The sequence below is a fragment of the Littorina saxatilis genome, linkage group LG14, assembly GCF_037325665.1.
Source record: "Littorina saxatilis isolate snail1 linkage group LG14, US_GU_Lsax_2.0, whole genome shotgun sequence".
Classification (NCBI taxonomy): domain Eukaryota; kingdom Metazoa; phylum Mollusca; class Gastropoda; order Littorinimorpha; family Littorinidae; genus Littorina; species Littorina saxatilis.
Genome location: NC_090258.1, coordinates 9,567,341 through 9,595,209, shown reverse-complemented (window position 1 = coordinate 9,595,209; position 27,869 = coordinate 9,567,341). Strand labels below are relative to the sequence as shown.

The 27,869-nt window shown below is 38.4% G+C and overlaps 1 protein-coding gene across 1 annotated transcript in view; it reads right to left on the bottom strand.

Annotated features, from left to right (window-relative positions):
• The window catches only part of LOC138947061 (uncharacterized), a 112,047-nt gene extending 84,769 nt beyond the window's left edge, over positions 1–27,278 (bottom strand). Inside the window, exons 1-3 of the mRNA XM_070318482.1 lie at positions 27,106–27,278; positions 9,711–10,622; positions 1–5 (exon numbers count right to left, since the gene is read on the bottom strand). The exon at positions 1–5 is cut by the window's left edge and continues 1,879 nt beyond it. The gene's annotated coding sequence lies outside the window, so the exon portion shown is untranslated. The remainder of the gene's footprint in view (positions 6–9,710; positions 10,623–27,105) is intronic.
• Positions 27,279–27,869: the final 591 nt, after the last annotated feature.

The following is a 27,869-nucleotide window of genomic DNA, read 5'->3' as shown; positions in this document are numbered from 1 at the left end:
CGCACCTGAAAAAGGAAGCAGAAAACGGTTGGAAAAATGGAAGTGAAACATCAAAAATGCAGTCTTAATAAGTTACATTACTGAGGTCACAGAGGACATACTCATTATCAACAACACCAACAACACCAACACCAACAACACCAACAACACCAACAACACCAACAACCAACAAACAACAAACAACAAACAACAAACAACAACAAACAACAACAACAAACAACAACAGTATAGCAGCCACGTCATAGGCTGCGACAGCAACAGCAGAAGCAAGAATATTTGTTGTCATAACTGATTTAACATGTTAAGTATGTATAGCATGCAATTATGTGCCGGCATTTTCTGTTTGTGGTCTACTTGCAAATACTTTTTCAGAGAATTGCAGGCATAATAAACTTTACAAAAATATTGAAGGCTTGGAAAAGTCCCCGGAAAGATGATTTCTTAACCGGATATGCATCATAAAAAGAGGGTCTATAAACTGGTGCGATTCAGTTAGGTCTTTATAAAAAGCTGTGTGGCCTTTTGCATTATATACTCTCAAAATATTTTACACAGAACAAAAACAAAACTAAAACTTTTTTCAGAGTGGACGAATATGGAGGTTGACTGTACAGATCCTAACAATAAACGGTAGACATATATTTTCACCAGGTAAAAAGAACGCAAAATAATATTACACAGACCCATCAACGCTCATTACAGCACATATAAAGGACGAGATAAATAAAATATCGCACCGGTAATAAGCATATTACTACACCTAATATTGTCAACAACAAAAATACATGATCCATTATTCTGATTGCTTGTACTGATTTCTCTGCCTGACTGATTACAATCTGTCGTGGCCATTGTTTCTCCATGCATATATTTGGACGGGTTTATTACTGGTGGTGTTTCAGACGATCATTGTCACAAATACACCATATGCATCAACCTTTTTCCCTCTGACAGTTATGGGATTCGAGCGGAAGTTGGCAAGCCAATATCGTGCAGACACAAAAGCATCGTGTGTTTCTGTGTACATATGAGGAATATGATCTCTGGAAGTGTAAAGGTCTGTGTTCTTTTATAGTCAAAATTCGGTTTACATTGACTGATCTACAACCGGCTTTCTTTACGACAGGTGGAATCTTGATGTTGAAACTCGGACACATGTAACGCTCGTTTCTACTATCCTTCTAAGAAATGTCAACTTCCTAAAATAATAGTTGACTGTTGTTTTCCTTTGAAACAAATTACACGCCTTCTTTCATTTAGATAATTCTTCTTCTTCTTCTTCTTCTTCGTTCATGGGCTTAGACTCCCACGTTCACTCATGTTTTTAGCACGAGTTGATTTTTACGTGTATGACCGTTTTTTACCCCGCCATTCAGGAAGCATACGCCGAATTCCGATACAACATGCATGGTGGCACAGCTGCACTAAACTGATCTATGAATTTGCAATTCTACAAAGCTGGTGAGAGGGACAACAAGTTAGTAGATTTACCGTTTATTCGGTCGATATTTGAAGTGGAGGAGGGAATTCTTAGCGGTAAACACAACAAAGGACGCTCGAGAATAGAAATTACAACAAAAACAAAAGTTGTTTTTCACAAGCGAAATAGAAGCTAGCCTGTATGTTTGGAATTCGCACCTGAAGCACACGAGTACTTTCCTTTTGATAAGACGCATACATTGCATTATGTATTATGAAATATATATGATTTACGTACGCCATAAATAACAGAAAAAATGTAACTCAAGAAAGAAATTCGATTCGTTCACATACGAATAGGTAATCCATAACTACTTGATCCTTGAGTGTAATGTAAAGACGATAAAATAAGTCTGTATACACTAATTTAAACGAGAACTGCCTACTTTTGCTGGACATATAAACGCCATCGAGTATTATTTTACTGTTTGTAAACTCATTTCAAAGCATACGCCGCTATAGATTTGCAAAACACGCTCACGGTCGCTGGTACCTGTGTGTGTTTATTTTCTGTGTTTTCTCTCGTATCTTATATATATTGTGGTTATGTTGTTAAAGAGAGAGAGAGAGAGAGAGAGAGAGAGAGAGAGAGACAGACAGACAGACAGACAGACAGACAGAGAGAGATACAGAGAGGGCGGAGAGAGATACAGAGAGGGCGGAGAGAGAAAGAGAGAGAGAGACAGAGAGAGAGAGAGGGAGAGAGAGAGAGAGAGAGAGAGAGAGAGAGAGAGAGAGAGTGAGTGAGAGAAAGAGAAAGAGAGAGAGAGAGAGAGAGAGAGAGAGAGAGAGAGAGAGAGAGAGAGAGAGAGAGAGAGAGAGAGAGAGAGAGAGAGAGGAACAGAGAGAAAGGAAGAAACAGAGAAACTTAGGCATACAGACAGACAGAGAGACAGACAAAAACAGAGACACGGAGAGAGACGACAAGAGTAAGAAACAAAGAGTTGAGAGGCAACCAGAAGGACAGAGACCGAGACAGATCGAAGGGGGACAGAGATAAAGAGAGAGAGAGGCAACCAGAAGGACAGAGACAGAGACAGATCGAAGGGGGACAGAGACAAAGACAGAGAGGGTGGGGTGGGGAAAAACACTACTTTCATCGTTCAAACATTAGTTTATCTCCTTGCATGGCAAAGTAGGTCTACATTCATTTGCTTTTTCCTTAACCATACGAGGGCCAGCTGAGAAATACCGGTGTCACGATTTCATCTTTCGCCTGTGTACATATTTCCCCCTCGACATATATACTCAAGACTGAAATGTTGTTTCCTGGTAAAATTAAGAAGTGAAATTATTTATGGACGAAAAGCATGTCAGTTTCTTGCATGTGAAGAAAATTGGTGGTAAAATTTAATACATTTCACCCCAAGAATCGAATTCTTCGAAAACGTGTACTGAATGGTTACGTCTGTTACGCGTGATTGTTCTGAAAAGTGACTATTACATGATTGTTCTGAAAGTCTACTATTTATTTCATCGTAATCATGTAAGCCCTCATACGTGATTGTTCTGAAAGCTTACTAATTTACATGATTGTTCTGAAACTCTACTAAAGGTAAACTTGCTTCACCCGTGAAATGTTGTCAGATATAGAACAATATGAATACCCCTGCCCAACGAAGTTGGAGGGGGGTATATATACTGGATTCACTTTGTCCATCTGTCTGTGTGTATGTCTGTATGTGGAACAATATTTTGATACAATGATACTAAATCTTAAGTGATATTGATATTTATACCCCAGCCCAATGAAGTTGGAGGGGGTATACTGGATTCACTTTGTCCGTCTGTCTGTGTGTATGTCTGTAAGTAAATAGAACAATATTTTGATACAATGATACCAAATCTTAAGTGAAATTGATATTTATACCCCCGCCCAATGAATACAAACTCAACAAGTAATACGTTTCATACATTGAACATGTCTTCTTTATTGTTCTCAACTCAAAATTGAAATTAAATGTTCAAAGACAAAAATTATTTATAATCTTCAAAAATGTAATGATTCTTCTTGAGTATTCCCAACTCAAAATTCTAATTACAGGTATTAAAGGGACACATATACATTTTTGATTTTTCCTCTTTGCCATGCTATGTGGCTAGGTCACCAAAATGGATCGAAAGGCATGGCAAAGAGGGAAAATAGAAGCTACTTTTGACCCTTTAAAGACAAAAGGCACAACAAATAATTTTCACAAATGAAACTTTATCTTTTATTTTTATGAACTAAAAATTCAAGTGGAGAGGGGATGAGAGACGTGAGGAGATGGCCGGGGTTCCGATATGGGTGGGGAGTCTGGGCTATAAAGTTCTTGCACGCGAGACAATATACTTCTTTTTGTGTGTGTGTGTGGGGGGGGAGTATTTTGTTTATCAACTCTCTCTCTCTCTCTCTCTCTCTCTCTCTCTCTCTCTCTCTCTCTCTCTCTCTCTCTCTCTCTCTCTCTCTCTCTCTCTCTCTCTCTCTCTGTGAATATTTTTGTCATCCTAAACTGATGTTGGGGGGGGGGGGGGCAAGAAGACATGTTTGCCCCACCCCCCCCCCCCCCCCCCCCCCCCCCCCATCCCAGGACCAGCTGTCCCCCCCCTCCCCCCCGTTTCCGACGCCAGTACACTGAATACATAGGCACACACACACCACACATACACACACATGAAAGCTAAATTTATTAGCACATCTCTGTTTTCAGTTACACTTTTTTTTTTTATCACACAGCAACCACCAGATTTTTTTATATGAATTATTCAAATGGTTTGATAAAGTGTCAATTGATATGAATTAACCTCCCCCACCCCCTACACCTAAAAAAAAGGGAGTGTAGAGACGGATCAACTCAAACACACACAAACACGCATTATGAAGCTGTCTCGGACACAGAAACAAACACCCAAAAAACCCACGAAGACACAAAGTATACATATTGCTCCATATATGACAACATTTCACGGGTGAAACAAGTTTACCTTTAGTAGAGTTTCAGAACAATCATGTAAATTAGTAAGCTTTCAGAACAATCACGTATGAGGGCTTACATGATTACGATGAAATAAATAGTAGACTTTTAGAACAATCATGTAAATAGTCACTTTTCAGAACAATCACTCGTAACATACGTCCCTTGAGTAAGAAGGAAAACATTTTAGGAAGAATCAAATTTCTAAGTTAAATAAAACAAATTGGTTGGACAAATTTGGCCCCATGAATGTAAGGTACACAAGGTCGCTCATCAGTACTATCGAAGTGGTTTTTTTTTTTGTTCAGTGTAGAGTGTATACTAGATCAACGAGGCCGAGAAGCGAAATATCAACACGGCGAAAGATGAAAACGTCACACCGGGCCCGACCAGAAAGGAATTGACTCTGACATCCAAAACATGGTGTAAATTAACACATGCTATTATTAAGATTTCATGCACAAACAATACGTATTTTCAGTGGTTAGTGTGTTCGCCTTGGGTTCTCAAAGTATATACCATTCCCCACTGTTAACCCACCATGGAGAAAACCAATGACTAGCAGTAAATCAATATTTGCAAAGAAAAACATGTTATAGCCCTCTGGAAATTCATGATGACATGACTGATAATGTAGAATAATATCACAGATATTTGAGTCAGCTTCTGCTCAAAATGAGGAAATGCCCATTGTGTACTGGGTCAATGAAATCACGGGATTACTGTCCACCGGCGTGAATATCATTCAGCCACACAAAAATCCAGCAATCATATACATTTGTTCAGAAAGGCACAGACAGCCAAGAACGAATCATTGGATTGCGTAGAAATTTGGCCTAACAAAGCAAGGGTTTAGACTTTTCGAGCAACACAAGCATATTCCGCTAGTTACCCAAGTGTACCTACCCTGGCTATCAAGAAGCGGGTTCCTCCATATATTGACCACATTATACAGAGAATTGAAAAACGTATAAGACGACGCTATTGCAAGAAGATATTATTCAGAAGATGCAAGGAATTTGATTTTGGGAGTGAGCAATAAGCGTGTTAGCTTCTTTCGCAACCATCAGACACCTTGGGTGTTTCCGCGTTCTGAAGAAAGTGGTGTTTCCCGATGCTAAGGATTTTTGTGGTATATGTATTTTCACAAATTGGCCGTGAAAGAACTTTGCTGAGATAATTAGAAACTATCCAAAATATCCGATTGCATGAAAACTTGTTTCCAAATAGAATAACCATGCTTCTGCGTTAATGTATAATGTACACAAACTCCATACAAAATCTTTTTTTTTAAAAGATAAGAAATTACGACATTATTTTCTTGCATCTATCCAAACAGATTGTATGTACTAATAACTGACTTTATCTAAGTTTCGTTTAAACTGGTTTTGAATACTCAGGTTTTGTTCATGACAGTTGTGAGCTCGATCGGGAAAACGGTAGAGTGTGTGTGTGTGTGTGTGTGTGTGGGGGGGGGGGGGGGGGGAGGTCGGCAGGTCAGCAAGATAGTGTTTATCCATTTCCGTCTTACAAATCACATTACATACAATTAACTGTTTTATTTACAATTCATTTAAAAACAATTAAGGAAGAACTGCAAGGCAGTGAGCTCGTGTCTTTGTTGTAATGTGAAGTGAAAAAACCCTACCCACTTGTTCCCATGCACTGTCATAAAATGGGACGCTAACCTTTCATTCTCAAAATCAAAATGTACCAATCTGATGTCACAACAACTGTCAAATATGTCCATAAGACATAAGAACCAGTAGTTTGGTACCTCATTTGTGAAAAAAATAAAATGTGGGCATAAATGGGTTAAAATGACATTAACTATATACTGAACCTATATATATATATACACAAATCTGAAGGAAATAACTCAAGGTTCTGAAAAAAGGGGGTAGGGTGTCAATTTCGGGAGACTTAATCAAAAGAGGAGTTCTGTACAAAAATTCAAGAGCTTTTCCTCTGCCTGGCAGTTTAAAACAAAAAATAAAAAAGCACAACAAAACCACAGGGAGTAGCGAAGCTAATATATGATTAAATTAGTTGCGTTTGTGGCACCCCTGTCCATCTACAAAAAAACAAAAACAAAAAGCACGGGGAGTATATTAGTTGCGTTTGTGGCACCCCTGTCCATCTACTAAAAAAAAAAAAAAAAAAAAAAAAAAAGCACGGGAAGCAGCCTAGCTGATTTATAATTTTTGGTACAGTAGAATGTAAGAATACATCTAACACATTGCTAAATCCAAAGTGCGTTCTAATTAACTTTGAAGTCTAAATAACGTTGACGACTTACAAAGCCGGCATGTGCTTTCCTTGGAGGTTTGAGGTCACGATTTGTAAGTCATATACACTTTACTACATAATTTTGTTGTTGTTGTAAGTCTGACATAATTCTGTGAATTCAAACAGTGTTCTTATTTCGCAGTGTTCATAAATCATTGGCATTTCATATACCTGTGTGTGTATATCTCTATAAAGAACGACAGAAAAGATTACAGAAAATGAAGAAAGGAAATGAGGAAGCAGAGTGAAACAGAGAAAAAGAGGGGGGGGGGGGGGGGAGGAGACAGACAGACAGACAGACAGACAGACAGACAGACAGACAGACAGACAGACAGACAGACAGACAGACAGACAGACAGACAGACAGAAAGAACAATAAAAAGAAAAGCAAAAGTTAGAAGATAAATTACGAAAATACATTAAGAAAGACAACAACAAGAACAACAACCAGCATAAAATTAAACACAAATTGAAAGAAAATAAGAAAGAGACAAAAATACCGATAGAAAGACACAAACATAATGGGGAAAAGAAAAAAAAAGAAAGAGAAGAAGCAAAACAAGAAAGACAGAAAGAAGGAAAGAAAGAAAGAAAGAAAGAAGGGCGGGGATGAAGCTCAGTCGGTAGCGCGCTGGATTTGTATCCAGTTGGCCGCTGTCAGCGTGAGTTCGTCCCCACGTTCGGCGAGAGATTTATTTTCTCAGAGTCAACTTTGTGTGCAGACTCTCCTCGGTGTCCGAACACCCCCGTGTGTACACGCAAGCACAAGACCAAGTGCGCACGAAAAAGATCCTGTAATCCATGTCAGAGTTCGGTGGGTTATAGAAACACGAACATATCAAGCATGCTTCCTCCGAAAACGGCGTATGGTTGCCTAAATGGCGGGGTAAAAAACGGTCATACACGTAAAATTCCACTCGTGCAAAAAACACGAGTGTACGTGGGAGTTTCAGCCCACGAACGCAGAAGAAGAAAGAAAGAAAGAAAGAAAGAAATAAGGAAGGAAAGAAAGAAAGAAAGAAAGAAAGAAAGAAAGAAAGAAAGAAAGAAAGAAAGAAAGAAAGAAAGAAAAAAAGAAGGAAGGAAAGAATTGCATCCATGACCGGTGTTCAGCCAACTTGTGCACTAAAACAATTAAGCGATGCATATATATTTATATATACAAACACTGCACTTATTTAAGTATATGTAGTGTATTTGTTGTTTTAGTGATAATGTATATAAACATATAGGGCTGTTTTCAGTATTGTTGATAACATGTTCTGTTTGATTAAGGGTATTCAGCTGGTATTTCCTTGTTTTCACTACCTATTTAATTCATGTTTTTATTAATTAGTTAGTGGAAGAATCTTTTGTATGTATGTTTGATGGTGTATGCTTTTAATTAAGCGTTGCTGACTATGAATGTAGATGTAAATGCTTGTATAACTGTGTTTTAATTTTAAATGTGTCAAGCGCAAAGAGCATAATTGTAAAGTTATGATGTTGCGCTATATAAATGCTCATTTATTATTATTATTATTTAGTATTATTATTATATAATATAAAGTGATTCCTGTTCGAATGTATAAGTACAGCACCGCTCTTAATATACGCATATATAGCTAGTTGTGTGATCCCAAGTTACTCCATCTGTTTTATGAATAGATCATTCTTTATCTACTTAATTTAGAAAAAATAATGTTTAAACCACGGAAACATGTATGGCTCCGATCGCACCATTACATTTGGCACGGTGCAATTTTCTGTTACATTTTTCTTTCTTTCTTTCATTTTGTTGTGCTTTGTTTTTGTGTGTGATTGTTTCTTATTTCGTTTGTTCCTTTCTTCCTTTCTTTATATAAGCCGAAAGGGGCTAAGGCCTTAAAGAAATAAAATCTTGTTCTTGTTCTTGTTCTTGTTTATATAAGCCTACTTCCTTTCTTTCTTTCTTTCTTTCTTTCTTTCTTTCAGATGTCTTAAACATTGTTTGGGACATGTGTGTTAGTGTCATTAGTGCATCTGTCATGCATGTCGAATTATAGAAGCTTCAAATACATACTTTTAACATTGTACGCTAAGTTTTGCTTAGTGCTCGGGTTCTTGGTGTTATGTCTCAGTTAAATGTATGCTTTGTATGCTTGTTGACTTGTGCTAGTTTATTCTATAATGAATTTGTAAAGCGCCTGGAGCCAATTGATGGGACTCGCGCTATAGAAAAGTTATTTATTATTATTATTATTATATTAAAGAAAAATCCCAGTAACTACATGTGATTGTGATACGCGGTTGTTTTTGTTTTTACATTTGTTTTTGTTTTGTTTGTGACAGGTGCGCACGTGTATTTTAATTTCACATGCACATTGTGTCCTATATTCCCAATTATAAAATGTTCAAATAAAGATCAACATTGAATTCAAATCATGTAATATTCGATAGGTATTTTCTTCAGAGGTGTATAGTACTAGCTCAGAGCTGTGTGAAGAAAGAACATTAAGCAATGTGTCGAATTCTTAGTGAAATCCCCTCCTCATCTTTTCACTTGAAAAAATTACCCGCTCTGAATACTAACAGCCTTATTCTAAAAAAAAATATTAGTAAATCAGAAAATAATGACTGAATGATTGACTGAATGAATGACAGAATGAATCAATGAATGAATCAATGAAGTAATAAATAAAAAAACATATAAACATAGATAAATAAATAAATAAATAGATAAATAAATAAATAAATAAATAATACATGAATAGATAAATAAATAAATAAACCATTAAATTTTTTTTTAAATTAAAAGATAAAATAAATGAGTACCAACATAGATACATAAATGAATACTTATACACAGCAAAAATGCTAGCATAACACAAAACCTTTAACACACAGATTTAACAACAACCAACAGAATCGATGACAGAACATCGTATTGGAAAAAAGAAAGATCACACAAAGACACAATAAACAGAGTCAACAAAACAGCGATTTTAAAAGTGTCACGTAAAACATTACCTGAATTCCCACGCCGCTGTTTACACCACTCGCAGGTCTGCAGAAAAAAACTCTTGGTGTCCAATAAAAGACGCGTGGTGCATTAGCAGAGCAACGGGCTCTTTCCAAGCAATGAACTGTCCCACAAAATCCCACCACTCTTCATAAACTTCAGCCAAGCAGACGGCGTGCTGGCTGTAGCAGCAGCAGACGACACCGCCAACCTCCGCAGCAAATCCGCATCCAATAGCAGACGACACAGATTGAAATTCAAAAGTAGTCCCGCACACAATCGTCACCAAGGCGCTAAACAGACGACATCGAAGGCTCAAGCTTTCCACAAGAAAATCCTGAGGCAGTCAAACGTGGGTCGGAGGCGGGTTATTGCAGACGACACCAAATTAAATGCAGAACACCAGCAGTTGTAGCAGATCCGCGGCAAAATTTTCACTGAAGCAGACGACACAGGAAAGAACTGGTGCGCCGCGTGCAAGGCAATGCAGAGGCCGGTGATCTGATCAAGTATGCTAATCGCCTGGATTCGAAACCACTTGATTGACAGTCGTAAACCACGCGGCTTTTCCGCGCCCGCGTTGTCACGGAGTCTCTGGCCGTCCACGCAGGGGGCCGGTTTAAAGAGGTACGCAGGAGGAGGGAGGGAGAGAGAGGGTTCGGAGCACGGCCAATAATCCAGCACTCAGCAGGTCGTTTTTACGGGGCTGTGCCAATTGAGGAGGTGGTGAGCTAACGGTCTCCGCGGCGTTTGTCTATGATCGTGTCTTCTTTGAAGTGACGGCGCCTACGTTTCCCTGTCTGGGCCGCCCGCAGGGTAGAGAGAGTCTGTTGGGCGAGGGCCGTTCGACACTGTCGCTCTTGTTGTTGTTGTTGTTGTTGTTGTCGATGATGTCGTTGTGTTTTGTTGTTTGGCATCACCTGAAAAATATCAGAATATTGTGTGTTTGTTTAGAATATGGTGTGTTTGTTTCTATTTGACTGCGGTGACTATTTCTTAAAGACAACAACAAGAAAAGCAACGAACATGCAATTTACAAAAAGATAAAATAAAATAAGAAAGATATACCGATAGAAAGACGCACAAATAAAGAACAAAAAGAGGGTTTGTTGTCGTTGTATTTCTTTTGTATTTTCTGTACGTTTACGAATATTTGTCTTCCTCTAGAACTGATCAACCAACAGACATCGTTCGTTCGTTGGACGAGGAAGCGATCAAAAAAGGCTTGTCTGATTTGAGTTCACGGTAGTCCTATCTAGTATAAGTATACAAATGTAAAAGTATAAAACGCACACACACACACACACACACACACACACCTCGCAGCCAGGCCACTGAAAAGAGAGCGAGAGATATGGCTGATACATCTTTAATTATTTCCTTGAGAGAGGGGGGGGGAAGAGAGGGGGGAAGAGAGGGAGGGAGGGAGAGAGAGAGAGAGAGAGAGAGAGAGAGAGAGAGAGAGAGAGAGAGAGAGAGAGAGAGAGAGAAAGAGAGAGACAGAGGGGCGGGAGAGAGAGAAAGAGAGAGAGATAGAGAAAGTGAGAGAGAGACAGAAAGAGAGAGAGAGGGGAGGGAGAGAGAGAAAGAGAGATAGAGAGAGTGAGAGGGAGAGAGAGACAGAAAGAGAGAGAGAGATAGAGAGAGAGTGAGTTTGAAAGAGAGTGAGAGAGAGAGAGAGAGAGAGAGAGAGAGAGAGAGAGAGAGAGAGAGAGAGAAGACAAGACAATACAAGACAGCATCTTTATTATCGAGGGTAATAGATAAGCAAGAATATTGCTTTTTTACATCCAACCCTCGCCCTAATATAGGGTCAACAAGAACAGAAAACAATATAATCAAAGAACTATCACATAAAACTTAATACATTATAACTGTATATACAGATACAAATTAAAAAAAAATTGTCATGCTGCATTTTAAGTACAATTTCCAATGATAAAAAGTGTCAATTTTTAATATAACTTAATTTAGATCTGCATATTATTAAAATTTTGTTTAACATGCACATACATTTTAAATGAATTGATGAACCATTCATCACATGTTTTGTTGCATTATGTGCGACATATAATTTTTTTTGAAGCTGTCTGTGTTTGTTTTATGCTTAAGAAAAATTCGCAGTGAGTTCCATAGGACCGCACCTGAATAAAGAAGGCTTGATTTGAAAAGGTCAATACGTGGAGTCGGTGTTATGATTTTTAGTCTGTTATAGTTCAAAATAAAATTATCACGTAATGTCTCCGGTGCATATCCTGACATCACTTTATGCATTATAACACCTTTATTATACATTAATCTTTTTTGAAATGGTAATACTTGCACATTTTTATAATCAGATTCTGAACGAGTGTGATTTTTTAGCATAATAAGCTTAACTGCTCTTCTGTGAAGACTGGCTAAAGGTTTCAAAACATTAGCACTTGCACAATTTCATACAGTGGATGCATAATCAATATTTGACAAGATGTGATTGTAAAAAAAAATATTTCGCCAGTGGAGATTCAAGAAATGTTTTATTTTTGATAACTGATATATTTTTTGGGAAGCAATCTTACAGATGTAATATAATCAATGTGATCATGCCATGATAGATTATTATCAATCTTTACACCAACGACTTTATGGTGAGACACTTCTTCCAATACTTGATTTTTAATATAAAGAGGTGGAATGCTCGATAATAGATTTTGTCGTTTCTGTCTTGTGGTTATTAGCATAAATTTTGTTTTTGTATGGTTAAGAGACATATGGTTTAACTCTGACCAATTTAGGAGTGCATCAATGCTTTCTTGGATAGTTTTTGACAAATAATTTATGGAATGGTGACTAGAATGAATAGTAGTGTCATCTGCAAACAACTCACAGTTATTACGTATGCAAAGTGGTAAATCATTGACATAAATGGAGAACAATAATGGGCCTAAAACAGATCCCTGTGGGACCCCATATTTCAAAGTACTTTCATTTGAATATGATGCATTAGTAAATGTAATTTGTTTTCTATTTAAAAGAAAAGATTTAAGAATATTAATGGTGGTGCATTGCATGCCATATATTGACAAATATAGAGAGAGAGGGAGGGAGAGAGAGAGAGAGAGAGAGAGAGAGAGAGAGAGAGAGAGAGAGAGAGAGAGAGAGAGAGAGAGAGAGAGAGAGAGAGAGAGAGAGAGAGAGAGAGAGAGAGAGAGAGAGAGAGAGAGAGAGAGAATGTAAACAAAGGCAACACAAATATACATAATTCAGTGCAGATGGATAAACCGTGGAAAAGGCGGAAAACATAAACAATTTGACAAATACAACACAAATACAATACAGTGAAACAAGTAAAGAAACACAGGAACAAAAAATGAACAGTCATGCATGCACAGAGCATCATTTCTTCCAGAGTTTGTTTTTCCAAAGCGGTACAAAATAATTATAAAACAAGTCCCGTAAGGCGAAATTACAACATTTAGTCAAGCTGTCGAACTAACAGAATGAAACTGAACTCACTGCAGTTTTACAGCAAGAGCGTATACTCGTAGCATCGTCAGTCCACCGCTCGATGCAAAGGCAGTGAAATTGACAAGAAGAGCGGGGTAGTAGTTGCGCTGAGAAGGATAGCACGCTTTTCTTTATCTCTATTCTTTTTAACTTTCTGAGCGTGTTTTTAATCCAAACATATCACATCTATATGTTTTTGGAATCAGGAACCGACATGGAATAAGATGACATTGTTTTTAAATCGATTTCGGACATTTTATTTTAGTAATAAGTTTTATATTTTTAATTTTCAGACCTTGTTTTTAATCCGAATATAACATATTTATATGTTTTTGGAATCAGAACATGATGAAGAATAAGATGAACGTAAATTTGTATCGTTTTAAAAACAAATTATTTTTTTTTACAATTTTCAGATTTTTAATGACCAAAGTCATTAATTAATTTTTAAGCCACCAAGCTGAAATGCAATACCGAAGTCCGGCCTTCGTCGAAGATTGCTTGGCCAAAATTTCAATCAATTTGATGGAAAAATGAGGGTGTGACAGTGCCGCCTCAACTTTGACAAAAAGCCGGATATGACGTCATCAAAGGTATTTATCCAAAAAAAAAGAAAAAAGTCCGGGGATATCATTCCCAGAAACTCTCATGTCAAATTTCATAAAGATCGGTCCAGTAGTTTGGTCTGAATCGCTCTACACACACACACGCACAGACAGACAGACAGACAGACACACACACACACACACACACATACACCACGACCCTCGTCTCGATTCCCCCTCTACGTTAAAACATTTAGTCAAAACTTGACTAAATGTAAAAAAACAAACCCAAAGTCTGAAACATTTGCACATCAGAATTTGAAAATGTCTATGGGTATTCAAGGCTGTTCCCATGCATGTCTATGCTTATAGCTTATACCCGTTTGATAGAAAATCCATATTGCAGGTATCAATCGTTTGATCCCGTATTTCACAAGTGAGGTTTAAATGGACGGGATTTTTACAGTTTTCACGGCTATCAGAGACATTACAATTCTCTCTAATTTGAAGGCCAACCTTTCTGTCATAAAAAGGTGTGAAGAGATGAACTGTCTCGATGAAGGCAGTGGTAATGGGTGGAACATACAGGTACTTGGAAATTCAAGGCGTATAACAGGTGGGCTGTAAAACTATACAGATGTCCTGAGTCAAGTTAGAGCTTGTGTTGTGTGTGGTGGGGGGGGGGGGGGGGGCGTGCGTGATTGTCTATGTGTGCGTGTGTGTTTGTGTGAGTGTGTGTGGTGGGCGTATGTGTGTGTGTGTGTGTGTGTGTGCATGTGTGTGTGTGTGTGTGTGTGTGTGTGCATGTGTGTGTGTGTGTGTGTGTGTGTGTGTGTGTGTCTGTGTGCAGATCTGAGTCGAATAATTGACGCTGGAAAGACTTTACATGATAAGGACATCATTCCATGCTGATTCCCATAGTCATATATAGACAACAGTTCTTTATAATAGCGCAAATATTATGATTTTGACTGGAATCTGACAAGATTCAGAATCTAGCTTGAAGTTAGATATCCGATTTCCCCAAAAGAGTTCCAAGGAAGGCAATTCTTCCACCGCACATAACAACCCGACAGAGGTTTTTTTTTTACGAAACTCGTCAGTAATCACATACAAGAAAGCGTTTGATGTATACCGAGTTGTGTCATAACTGTTTATATATAAAGCAACAACAATACCATTTCATCAAGGCAGCTGAGATCGGATATCATCTTCTTTGTTCATGGGCTGAAAACGTTCACTCATGTTTTTGCACAAGTGTGGTTTTACGTGTATGACCATTTTTACCCCGCCATTCAGGCAGCCATACTTTGTTTTTTATTCTTCTTTGTGCAACATGTTTTTCTCGTATTTTGGTACGTCTAATGCACTTACAAGATTTGGAGAAAAAAAATGTTTAAAGGAGATACAGATGTTTAACAAAATCCGAAGTAACAAGTGTGGAAAACATATTTATGAGTTTTTTTTAGAACCTTCTTTACTTTATGGTGATAGACATAAATGTAAATAGTTTCATACACGGAGACCCCCATGTAAACTGAGAAAGTAAACAATATTGAACCGGCCCCGAATAGCCAAATGTGTGGCTTGACGGGACATGAAAAACCAACGATTAACCGACCGTGTCACATTGTCAGTGGTGTCGATGTACATATCTTGTTTCTAAAAGCATAATGTTAACAGTAACACAGAAAACACGTTGTATTGCTGGATCACTTACACTCTGTCCAATATTGTTCCATAAAAACATCTTTATTGATAACCTTTAATGCGTGGAAGAATGTTTATATACATGTATTTATTGGCGGGTGTATAAATTGCACTCACTCTTTTGTGTATAGGAACAAAGCCGTTCCGTTTGGTGTCGAATGCAATCTGTCATTTTACGTTCCCTTTGTGTGTGTATGTGTCAACGGCTGTGTGATTATTATGGTCGAATTCATTGGCGTAGAATAGAACATTAAATTGTTTTCTCTCTCGTCTCACCTACACAATATAGGTTACAGGGATACAATTAACAGGTCATTTACGGTAATGTACTGGTAACAATATAAAAAATAAGGGAAACAATCGGCAACCAGTTATACCTGTTTGTTGATATTTTATTTGACTTTTTTTTTCTTACACACTTATTTAACGTTTACATTGAGTTGTGAAAGTCCCTTGTCCATTTAAATGAATGTTATTCGCTCAGGTGCCAAGTTCGGAATATTCACTCTTTACAATGCGGAGGATTGCGCCTTTTTTTTTTTTTTTTTTTTTTTAAAGAGCTACACAATGTAAGAAGAAGTGTTACAGTCAAAAGTGTTGGTCGTGTAACACGTATAGATCTGCATGACTATCCGTCCAGCTGTTAAAACCAGTTCAAACACGATTGGTCCAGTTTCCAAGGTACCATGCACGCACATCACAAATTTGAGTTTCAGAGCTATTGGTATACGAGCTATATATCGTATGAAACCGGCAATACCGCCAATTCTTGGACATTTAGAGGTTCTCGTGTGTTCCGACTGACTACACAAAAATAGCCATCATTGTGTCAGAGTTCTAATTGTTTTAATTTTCTTCTTACCGGTGTCTTCAGATACCTATCGTTCGAGTTGCTTATGGATTTATTTTTTACGTTTTCATTATTATTCTGTCGTTAACTAGTATTGTATTTGAAGTTTTTTGCGTTCAACAAATAAACCGAACTTGCTTTCTGGTGAGTGGAAAAGTCCATGCTTTACCGACCGTGCAACAAACGTCGTCATGTTGACGCACTTCCGCACTGGTTGGGCTATGCCAGCATATCATTTCCACAGCGATTCCCTTCGTGTGCATACACAAACACGATTTTCAAAAAACGTTATATGTAGGACCGACTTTAACCGGGGAGAAGTCGGTGAAAAGATGGTGAAGCAAAAATCATCGAAACGTTGTCCGTCAAAAGAAAAACAACACAGGAAAGGTATGTTGTTGGAACGTTAATAATAAAACCTGCCCACACCAGGAGACAGCTCGCCAGCACTACTGGCCAGAAGACACCAGCCTGAGCACCAAGCTCTGGGGACCCGCTGCAGAACTGCTGAAGACTGCGGACGTCATGGCAGCCACCGACCTGAGGATATGACGGCCATGAATATCGAACGAAGAAGGAACGTTTAATTATTGAGAGAGAAAAACACGTCCGATTTTCGTCCGATTTTCAACTGACAGTCGACCAAAAGCCGAGCTGAGCCCTGCAATTTTCAGCGATTTCGGAACGACTTTTTCTGGCTGGTTCGACTTGTGGCAGAAGGTTATGTTTAGCGTGGAGCGTGCACGCTCATACATTGGCTATTGTCACCAACCTAATGTTGTTAAGGATTATAATTTAATGAATAGTAAAGCAGTAGGTACATTGAAACGATTGGTTCAGTTTGCTTCATTTATGTTGAGTTTGTTTCGTTAATTTAAGATTGTATGGATTTGGCATGCTATTTCAAATTGTAATGATTTGTGTGCAGGATATCTGCATGCGTGTTTATTATTGGATTACTTTTAATGCTGTGTGGTTTCTTAGCCTCCTGGGGCCAAAGCCTTCAGGCCAAAAAAAATAATAGGTCTGTTTACGGTAACATAGGCCCAAAAAATAAGGTCGGTAGGTCGGGATTTTTTTTTCCCCCAAAAACCATATTTTTACGTTATTTTTTATTTTTTTTTTTTTTCCAAATGCCAAAATAAAAGTCTAGGGTCGCGCGAAAAAAAAGGGTCGGTCGGGTTACCGTAACCAGACTATTTTTTTTGTGGCCTAATACAAACTTCGCTACGTAACGGCTCCAGGACTCAGATGCGAGACGTCTTTTGAAAATCGCTGAGTCAGGTCGCATGGCAAGAACATCACATTAAATGTAGTAGTTTTGAAAACCGTTCCAAAATATATCAGAAATCTGTTGAAAATCGACAAAGTGAACAGCACTTTAAACTTTAAAATGACTATATATATACAAGGCTTATATTAATGAATCGATTGAACAGTGGATTTCGATCCCTTCTTTGAGCCTCATGACGTCAGAGTCCGACAAAAATTCATATTCAGGCGGCCAGCGGAGACTACAAAGTAGCGCATGTTTGTGTGCGTTCAATCGTAAAAAGTAAAAGGAATTCTGAACAGAACCGATCGATACATAACTGTTATTTGTGTTGTTGACCAAAATATGACATTTTACACATATCTCGACAGTCATTGTTCATCTGAGACATCTCGACAGCTAGCGCGATCTCGGAGGAACACTGACTGTCTCGATCTGTGTAAAATGTAATATTTTGTTCAAAACGAGGGTGTGACAGTGCCGCCTCAACTTTCACGAAAAGCCGGATATGACGTCACCAAAGACATTTATCCAAAAAAAGAAAAAACCTTCGGGGATATCAATCCCAGGAACTCTCATGGAAAATTTCATAAAGATCGGTCCAGTAGTTTGGTCTGAATCGCTCTACACACACGCACGCACTAAATGTAAAAACATCTTGGGATTTCATACCCAGGAACTCTCATGTAAATTTCCATAAAGATCGGCCGAGTAGTTTAGTCTGAATCGCTCTACACACACACACGCACAGACACACACACACACATACACCACGACCCTCGTCTCGATTCCCCCTCTTGGTAAAAAACGTGACTGGTTCTCTTTTTTGGGGCCATTTACGAGTTACTGCATGTCAAACGCATAACATTTATAGACGCAACTGCACTGCATATTACCCGATATTTAATTCTATTTTCTAATATATCCGTATCTCGCATTTAAATGCTCAGGGCAGAACAAGTAATTTCAATGTCAATGAAAAATAGCGAAACTTTTGCAATAAAACTGTTGAACGTATACATCTGCAAAAGTAATTGTAAGAACATTTTAAAGGCACAGTAAGCCTCCCGTAAACCATCACATAATACTGTCAGGCTTTTACACACAGTACAAACACCCTTCCATTTGAACGCAACGTATCTGACAAAATGTTCAGACGCTTGCAGGGAAGACACGAGCAAGGGAATCAGAATAAATATTTGTTATGACACTTGCAAAACTGTGGTCATAAAACCCTTATTGTGAAAGCTCGGCGTTTTGTGAAATTCTTTCACACTAGTTTATGCGTATATATAGTTAACGCGCGTGTGTGTGTGTGTGTGGGGGGGGGAATACTGCATGCCTGTATCTATAATTGTCTGCAACTTGTAATCTTGTTCAAATAGGACGCATAAGAATATGAGTTTATAATGAAAATGGCAAAATGGTTGCCATATACTGAAATAATAATACATAATGATAAAGCACACTATTAATAAAGCTTAGAGAACGTCAAGCGCTATATAAATCTCCCATATAAATAACTAAATAAAGTATATCCAGGCCGATCAGAAGCCTATCATAACCGTAGTATTTCATTCGCTTGTGTCAGCGTTCAAACCCAGCTCAATGCGCTGTACATGCAGATATGGCCAAGAGTTTACATGGGATGAGACTATCTCTCAACTTGGTCACACACCATCAATCAATTCCCTGACTGCTTTATGGGTTGTTTGGAATCGTTTGATGATTTAAATTCTTAAATTAATTCTTTAAACAAGTTCAGCTGCGTTTAGAGAGCTCCCAGACTGTTTACTTGTTGTATGTGACCTAGTGATTGTACATGAAAATGCCTGGCAAGATCTGAGATCGTTTAGCTAGATAGTGTATTCGAGAAGGAGCGTGCCTTTAACAAAATAGACACACTTGTTGCAAAGTATATTTACACCCCCGGTATAGGGGTGTGTATAGGATTCGGTCGATGTGTTTGTTTGTTTGTTTGTTTGTTTGTGTGTTTGTGTTCGCATATAGATCTCAAGAATGAACGGACCGATCGTCACCAAACTTGGTGAACAGGTTCTATACATTCCTGAGACGGTCCTTACAAAAATTGGGACCAGTCAAACACACGGTTAGGGAGTTATTGGTGGATTAAGATTCTACAAGGACTTATAGAGGGACATATTAATGGTCAAAGGGAAATAACCTTCTCAGTTGGTGGCAGTGAGAATGGTAAGGACGGGGGTGTTTTTCCTACCTCGGAGGAATTTCTTGTTTAAAGTGTAATCAGGGGAAACGTGCATGCACTGAAATAAGTTGTTCAAAAAATGTATACAATGATTCAACGCGCGGGTTTGTGTTTTTTTTACTTTTGCATGTAAAACTTTTGCAAGTGCACATATGTTGCATGCAGATTGTATAACAAGAAAAGCACGATTAAATACGTTCAATAAAAAACCCTTTACAAATCAGTCAGTTGACTTTTTTTTATCCTTTCCCTGCCGGCCAGGGAAATGTTTAAAAATGCCGTTTTTATTCAGGAACTTGACTTCAATGATTACAACTGTTCGTTACTTTTTTTAATCGCTTGCTTGATATGGTTTCAACAGGTATATACACAGGCAGAACTCTTGCTGTAGAATTAGTGCATAATGTCCCGCCCGTAAAGATAATAATCGCAAATGAAAAACGGGTAATGTCGATTGTTTTGTAATTCATTTTAAGCCAATACTTAATTTTGTTTACAGCTTTCATGAAAGCACAGTCTGCGCTTTACAATGGAAGTGACACAAAAAGAAATTTTAATGAAATTGTTGATATTAAACGTTTACGAGTATGTCTGTACCACTTTGTTTTAATTGCAAGAGCACGACATATTATATTATTTTAGTTTTTATACAAATTCGTATGCATGCAGTCAGTTAATTGCGTGTATAGACAGCCTGGTATCATATATAAATTGTATACCTTTGACATTCATGCATGCTCAAAGTAATTTTAACGAAAACAGGAGTTTTTGTATTTAGGCTTATATACATTTTTACAATTGCACATGTATGTTGCAATTGCATGCACATGTATGTTGCAATTGCATGCACGTATTGTATTCAGGAAATCCTTTTTTGCACTAGATATACTTACACAAGCGTGCATGGCTCAAACCTGTATTTCATTGTTTTTACTGCTTAAATATACGCTTCGGAACTGACGATTCTCATGAATAAAGCAAAATTGTCGCTAGTAAGCTGTTGCAAGCGCGTCTACAATTGTAATTGTCGCAAGTGCACGACGTGTCATATGATTATGTGTTTTGAATGGATGTATACAGAGTTAGTGGGTGTGTATGGGAAGCCGACATTTGATTATTTATAATGTAAGAATATACATATATTTACAACTTTTACAACTGATATGTTATATATAATACACATATATAAAATATGTTTATATATATTATACTCATGCGTTATCAGAAAAAAAGTTGTTAAAATGAAACTTTTGTAATTATTCCGAAAAATGTAAATTACGAAACTACACGACGTGTTATGTAACCAACTCTTGGGATATCATGTGCAGACTCAATGTGCGTGCATGTGTGTGCGTGTGTGTGTGTGTGTGTGTGTGTGTGTGTGTGTGTGTGTGTGTGTTTGTTTGTGTGTGTGTGTGTGTGCAGTGTGTATGTGTATGTGTGTGTGTGTGTGTACATGTGTGTGCATGTGTGTAGGTGTGTGTGTGTGTGTGCGTGCGTGCGTGCGTGCGTGCGTGCGTGTGTGGGTGTGGGTGTGGGCGTGCTTGGGTGTGTGTATACATAAGTGTGTGCATGTGTGTGTGTGTGTGTTTGCATTCGTGTGTGTGTGTGTGTGTGTGTGTGTGCGAGTACGTGCGTGTGCGTGCGTGCGTATGTGTGTGTGAGTGTGTGGTGTGTGTGTGTGTGTGTGTGTGTGTGTGTGTGTGTGTGTGTGTGTGTGTGTGTGTGTTTGTGTGCAAGCGTAAATGTTTGCACAAATCACAGTTTTTGTTTTCAAGTACGGAGAGTTGACAGCACGAGTGTTTTGAATAAGACTGTCAACACAGTTGCAATTAAACTATCCACAAGCTTGTCTGTAAGAATATAACTATAACAACATTACTACTACTTTAAAACGTGCGGGTTACTGCATGAAGAAACGTGTAACAAAAAATTTCCATACAAGTAAATAATATAGCTTACTTAATTGTTTAACTTGCAATGAATCGTGTCTTTCGTGCCCTTTCAACTGGCCACTGAAAGGTAAGCAAGCATGCATGCCACTCCTTCCCCCCCCCCCCCCCAAAAAAAAAAAAAAACCCAGTTCGGCTCACCATATGAGAACTGGCAAAGCATGCAGGCTCGTATGTACACGGGATAAGCCCATCTCTCCATTTGGACATATACCAACAATCAACACACACAAAAAAAACAACAACAAAAAAACAATCAACACCCATGCAACGATGTTTTCCGGGTACAGTGATGGATTTTGTTCATGACATGATTTCGTCACAAAATAAATCAACTCCTTAACAAATTCCAACTATGCAAAGAGAACAACCCATGCAGACAGTTGATTGTCGGTACGTATCTAAGTGGAGTGATGGTCTTGTCACAAGTAAAAGCCTGACAGAGCTGAGATGGTGGGCCGAACTTTGTCATGAGAAGGAGTGAGCCTCTAAGAATAAGTGATGATGATTTCAGTTTTAAAACCGTTGTTTTGTTTTATGACAGATTAATTGTGCACTCTCTATAGTAACTTGGATAACGAACATATTTTTTTTGTTTTACTTGTTGGCTTGTGTAAACCAAAAGTGCAGTAAAGGCGTACTATATCATATGAATCATTAAGTGTTTATTCACAGACCAAGAATATTATAAAACTTACACTGAGTGCGTGGCTTACTTGACCTTTATGTCTACATATAGTCTTACTGATTAAAAACACGGTATTGTTTGTAGAGCCTGATCTGAGAAGGAATACTAAGCATGATCACTTGCGAGGCCGTCAATACCACACACATACGCCAAGGTTTGACAAGCAGTCTTCAAAATGTTAAATGGTATACATTTGTCGTTCTGTCACAATTTTATATAAAGCATATGATTATGGGTTATTGTCCAGAGCTGGCTATCATTTTGTGGCATGCATTATCAGTCCTTTAAATAACTATATACGTATATCAAATGGTAACTGAAATATATTTTCTTTACTTTTTACATTGATACTTCAGTTAGATAATAATACCGACATTCAGCTAAAAACATAGGGTACTTTTTGTTAATGTTAGTATTTAAATCCATGCCACATACTCTGGTTTCTATGCTACGCGAGTGATGTATTTTGACAAGATTGTTTATAATTTTACAAAATGTGCAAGTATTTCTAATTCTTTGGAACCTGTATTTATTTATAAAATCAATTTGTAGCGTTAAAATGTCTCCGTTAAATACAAAAATAACACCTTCATTGCATGGTTTTCATTGCTACACGTGCATCAGCTCTGGAAAATAACACATAATACATAACGTACACTTGTAAGCCTATATAATTATGCTTGATGACACGGGTCATAATGACCTCTTTGTACATAGGTCACGTTAATGTATAATTGCATTATATATGGTTTATTTCGAACAAAATGAATGTATGAATGCAAAGAGTGTATGTAGACACATGTCTCCAGTGTTTAAAATATCGATTCATCATTGTTGTTGTTCAATGAAGTGAGTCGATTCATTCTCAAAATTTGCTGAAATACACTGACTGTGGAGGTGTTCATGTTCTGTGCTACTATTACATTTCGTCTGCTTGTGATGACGTAATGTGATATGAATAGAGCGAGAGAGAGAGAGAGAGAGAGAGAGAGAGAGAGAGAGAGAGAGAGAGAGAGAGAGAGAGAGAGAGAGAGAGAGAGAGAGAGAGAGAGAGAGAGAGAGAGAGAGAGAGGGGGGAGAGGGGAGAGAGAGACACGCACAGGCAGAGGTACAGAGATAGATAGACATAACTAGAAACACACACACAAACAGACACACATGAAGACAGACATGATCAAAAATAAATAATCTGTTCATATGTCTAGCTCCTGTGGTGAATCTGTAAACTAAACGCGTTTCCCTGTTTTCAAGAACTACTGAAAATTGCATGCAAGGCAACTTTAACATTTTCTACCCCACCTATGTTGACCAAGTTTTTTTTTAGCCGAGACCAGCTGTGCTGCAACAGGTCACTCAGAATTGTAGTAACTGTGTAGTTATTACTGTGTATCAACACGCTGGCCCGGAATGCAGACGTGAGGTGGACTTTACAGGAAGCGACTGAAGCTAACAGTCTGAGCGGATATATCCGTACCTGATGAGATAGAGCCATATGAGTGGGTACGGATATATCCGCACCTGGGAGACAATGAGTTAAGAGACTGTTACAATTCAACTTAAGACTGTTACATTTTGCTTCAAAATAATACAGTTGCTAATAATTGATATTACTTATACAATATTGTTACATTAAAAAAAAAAAAGCTAACACGTGGGGTGGCATTCTTGATGCCCTGATCTTTGTATTTAAAGTTTCAGAATGGTTCTAAAAGCATAAATACTTTAATGACAGTGGACAATTCTAGAGGCGAGAGAGATTTGTTATACATAAGTATTTAGATGCACTATAGACAATGGTTTAAATTAATGAACACGCTTAGAGGGTTTATCCAATTGACCATTGTGCTATATTAGGATGTACCGGACATCCCATATCATATCTATATACGACTCACGAGGACCGAAAGCGGTTGCTCTCTCTCTCTCTCTATATATATACATATTCACACCAGCTTCAGTGCAATATATCTTCATGAGAATACCAACAACAACAACAACAACAACAACAACAACAACAACAACAACAACAACAACAAAACAACAACAACAACAACAACAACAACAACAACAACAACAACAAAATCAAATATGCACACGAATACGCTCCACTACAAGATGTTCATCTAAGACCGACCATATGCCTCATTAACTTTTGTATCGACTTTAAATAAAATCTTCGTGCTCAGCCTCATTTTGAAATACATCAACAACAGCTTTTCAGAACTATATAACACCGATGATATCTGTTCTTTGTTTACATGTCTGCATAGTGTTATGCCAACACACACACATAATATATCATATTAATTCTACCTGTCCCAAGATAAACGTACCTAACCTGGTTACTGGTGTGTGTTTTTTGTGTGTTTTTTTCCCCCCACAAATAACATATTATTACAAAGGAAAGATGTAACTGTCCCAAGATAGGCCAATTTGTCCTAAGAGGACGTACCATTCTCCTAGAGAAAAACAAAACAAAACAAGAAAGGTTATAGTTTATGGAGCGTTCGATTGTAGACAAAACGAGACATTCACGAGTATACGTTGACCTATGGTAACGGTCAATGCAGAGAGCATTATTGATGCCAAAGTATGAAATTACGGTTTTGTACACGATTAGAAACCAGGTAAAGAACATGTTTTTGTGTGTAAATAATTATCAGTGTGTATTTTCTCACAGAAAGGTTTGAAACAAAATAGAAAATATGGTTATGTGAAAGCGTCAGTAGAGCCCAGAGGCATTGTGGGGCATATTTATTTTGTGTTGTGTGGTGAATGTATATGTTGTGTGTGTGCTTGTTTTCTTATGTTGGCGGCGCAGTTGTTGTGTTGTTATACGTGTCCTTAAAAAATAAAATAAAAACATGTTACAAGTAGAAGAAAAAAAAATACGACAAGCATTTATGTAAGAAGAATGCCTCAAAAATTAAATGTATACAATGACAATTAAAAAGGCAAGAACGGTAGGTTATTGCAACGTTTGATTTATTACCAACAAAACTGTTATAATTATAGTCACAGTACTTTGACCCAGACAATGATGATTAAGATCCACACGGTTGTTTTAATATTACAACCAAATACATTTAATTTGCAATTTAATTTGTCCTATGGATTGAAATTTTATGACACGGATTATATTATCAAACAATCATGTCCCCCTATATAACATTCAATGACGCATTCATTTAGTTCACTAAGGACCCCAGATAGCAAAAGAATGACAAATTAAAAACACGTGGGATACACTAAACCATACACACTGTCGTAAATTATGTCACTTTTACTTTACGGAGACATTTCGCGGGGAGGCCGTATAATTATACATACATCGCTTGCTTTGCTTGGTTTGTGCCTGCGAGCTTGTTGTGTACGCGAACGCTACCCAGAAATGGTGTGTTTTCTAAAAACGGCATTCACAAAGTCAACGTTCTTACAAGACTATCAATTTCAGTATGGCGCTTTTTTGAGCTTGGTTTGTGTCTGTGTTTTTTTTCAGACTAACGAACTTGTCGTGTACGCAAGCGTTACGGAGACAAATTGTGCGTTCTGCATTCCGAGATTTTTTTTATGAGAGTTTCAGTTTCAGTTTCAGACTGCATTGTTTCAACAATTCTTGCATGACTGCATGCATGGTTCTTGCATGACTTGCATGCTCATGGTGGCTAGTCGGCAATTGCTTAGAAATGTGCGCAGTCGCTTGCCTGAGTCTGCGTATATACACACATGTAGTCGAACAATCATACACGTATATACGCAGCCCTGAAAATGATGTGCGTTTTCTGAAAACTGCATTTACAGGCAGCGTTTTACAAGAGTGTCAATTTCAGTCAGGCCCTTTCAGTCTGTGTTCGGTTTGTGTCTCTGCGTAGGCGCATGACACTGTGTAAAATTATGTATGCGGGTTACTCAAAATGCCTGTGTATAAGAATGAATATACTAGTAAAGAGTCATCTGATAGTTCAGAGTTTCCGGCATTTATTCTCTCAGGCTGCTTAGTTTCAATGGTTGACGTGGCTGCATGTGGTGCACTAGTTTTTTGCTCATATAAGTGTGGATCGCAAACTGCAAATTTGACCAAGAACAGATGACAAGACATGTCTGCATTATTTACTATATATATATATATATAAACGACGAACATGCACGCTCAAAAACCCCGGATTAAATCAAATTGTGACTAAAAAAAATGTGACCAAGAAAAGTTGACAAGACATGCCAACGACGAATATGCACGCTAACAAAAAAACACCGGTGTAAATCAAATTGTGACTGCACACTCCTAGCGTGCCAATCAATGACAGCGACAATGTGAGACACTGTTGTGTTCTTCCGGAAATTCCCTGACAAGAAGCTCCTTGCGTGTACAATTTAGTCAGTAAAGATGGAAGTTAGGCCATTCGTTGTGTGTGCGTTGTATACAAGCATACGGTTTCGGAGCTCATCACTGCAAACCTGTATAACAGCGAACATCATCATTCGTGATTCATCGCAATGCGCAGCAGGCGATTGTTTCAAGCGAGCAGCTAAATGATGAATGGAACCGAACGCGACACTATAAGTGAAACGTGCATCAACACATCACGACATCCGCTAAAGGTAAGTACTACTACTCTATACTCAAAGTCCTAATGGTCTATAGCAATAATGAATACTGTGTTCAAGTTCCTACCTGATATAGGGTGCCAAGACAGTGAGCAGATCAGAGAAAGGTAGAGAAAACGTCCAGGTATCTCACAAAGCTCTACTGGTTTTTTACTGAGAGTATCATCCACGTTTCCGTGCATTACATCGAGCGCTACGCTCACACCGCAGATCAGAGCATGTGTCGGCGGGCGGTGGATGGAATAGCCGCAGGGGCAGCAGCGTATTGGAATAGCGGTTTCGTTCATTCGCAGTGCTTACTACTTTGTTATTCTTTATCGTGACGCTAGCATCGCATTAGAGAAAGCCGGAGAAGGAGAGGGGGGGGGGGGGGTAGAGGGGGAGGGAAGGAGGGGGGAGAGGAAGAGAGAGAACGAGACTGACATGGAGAGAGCATTAGAAAGAAAGAGAGACTCGGGGTGGGGGGGGGGGGGGGTGAGAGAGAGAATGAGAGAGAACGGAAAATATAGACTGAGAGGGAGAGTACTTTTAAAATGTTATTTCATAGCGCTCAACACGGTTAAACGCACCAGCAAACGCACCGTCGTTACGCCGGCCGCCGGGAGGATAGGATAGAAGAAGAAACACTGAGAGAGAAAGAGAGACAAGCCAGCGACAGGGGGGGGGGGGGGGGGGGGGGGGGTGGTGGGGGTGGCAGATAGAAGCCAGGTCGGCGGTTACTTCTCGTTGTGTGACAGAGCGGTCCACACTGCGTGCGTCCAATCAACACGAATTGCCCTCGCTAGTGCTCAACGCAGTCCGACAGAGATCCACACCCTAACCCCCATCACA